The sequence below is a fragment of the Acipenser ruthenus genome, chromosome 34 (assembly GCF_902713425.1).
Source record: "Acipenser ruthenus chromosome 34, fAciRut3.2 maternal haplotype, whole genome shotgun sequence".
In the NCBI taxonomy this organism is placed as follows: Eukaryota; Metazoa; Chordata; class Actinopteri; order Acipenseriformes; family Acipenseridae; genus Acipenser; species Acipenser ruthenus.
This window is the reverse complement of record NC_081222.1, coordinates 10359801-10361405: the sequence shown is the minus strand read 5'-3', so window position 1 is coordinate 10361405 and position 1605 is coordinate 10359801. Positions and strand designations below refer to the sequence as shown.

At 35.0% G+C, this 1605-nt stretch overlaps 1 long non-coding RNA gene across 1 annotated transcript; it reads right to left on the bottom strand.

Annotated features, from left to right (window-relative positions):
* Positions 1-239: 239 nt before the first annotated feature.
* On the bottom strand, positions 240-754 carry LOC131705061 (uncharacterized). The gene is made up of 3 exons (XR_009310151.1): positions 618-754; positions 411-482; positions 240-295 (listed from the first exon to the last, which is right to left on the bottom strand). It is a non-coding gene; the product is annotated as an uncharacterized LOC131705061 (long non-coding RNA).
* Between the last annotated feature and the right edge of the window lie 851 nt (positions 755-1605).

Sequence of the window (1605 nt, the reverse complement as noted above, 5' to 3'; positions counted from 1 at the left end):
TGTCTGTCAACTACAATTGTTTGACAATTGTAGCTTTGTAGGTTTGACCTGTACATTTCTTAGAAACACCAAAATGTGGAATTTTAAGAAACTGAATACATTTCATTAGTCATGTATATTTTAAATGCACTGGTTTTTACAAAACAAACTAAAACATTCAACAATTCACACACAATTCACCACCTTCAAAATAATAATAATAATAATGACTATATGAATAGTTATACATATATAAATACCTCATTGTTGAATTCTCTTCCCTGGTCTGTCAGGATTCTCTTTGGAGAATATATATCTATATATAATTGAAATGGTATAGTCAAATCATAACCACTGAAAGTCTATACCACAAAAGTTAACACTTTGATAAATGGACATATCTCAAAATGAATTATGAAAACCATACATACAACTATTGGGGTGTATGCTGTTGGTGCCTTTATTATTAGGCTCTTCTTTTGACACTGGGGACATTCAGGGATCTACAATTAAACCGAAAACACACATTTTTATCACGGTTTGTGGAATGTGATCTATGTGAAAGGTTTGTAAATGTATGGATTGCTACTTTGTGAGATGAAGTTTATGTAACATGGTTGAATAATACTGCAAGTCACCTTGGATGAAGGCATCAACCAATGGAGCTGGAGTTACATTCAATAAACATGTAATGTGCCTCCTGTGCTGTGGAGATGACTTTAACATTCCTTTTCCCACCAAGCTTATCGTTCCTTATGTTGAACAGCTCCTCCTGGAAATTAATAATTAAAATAAGCAGTTTGTAGGTTTAGGCTGGATAGTAAATGGGGAAAAATGTGCGTATGCATAACCATACAATGCAAACAGCAAGACAGCGATTTTTAAAGTCAACCTTAAACATGTGCTTGAAAATTAGCCCTATATGTAAAGCTATATGCGTAGGTTAATATACACTGAAAACACGTAGTAGATGTTCTGATACTTCTCACTGAATTAAATATTATAATAGTTATAAAAATAAAACGCCTTCTTGTTTTCTTCAGTAATTCTGGAAATTATTAGACATTTTGCACACGTTCACACACACACTGCATTATAATTATCTTAACCACTACCATTAAATCTTAACCACTACACACGTTTTGCAAAAGGAAAGCATACTGCTTGTTTAATTTAGAGCTGTTCTGCTACTCTGTACCCTTGCTATCTGGCCACCAAGTTCAACGTCAGTGTTTGAGGAACGGAGCGTCTTCTATCTAACACCACACACCGAAGAGTAAAAACAATATTTCAAATGACCGATCAGTATACTGTATTTAGAAGCATTTTTGTTTAACAAAGCCACAAAAACATTATCCCTCAAAGCTTTGGAACATACCTGAATCACAGAAGCACATTGTTCTCAAAGTGTCACATCTCTCATTCATGTACTGAAGAGCTGGAAACAGACACTGATTGGCTGTGAACATGACCAGTCAGACTCTGATCCAATCAGAAGACATCTTGTGGAAAAGTGGATGCGCATATAAACTCATGTTTTGATTACATTTTGAGGGGATACGGAATTCTATGTCTTCTCAATAGCTATGGGATACTGTACCCCCACCCATGTAGAATATTGGGGGA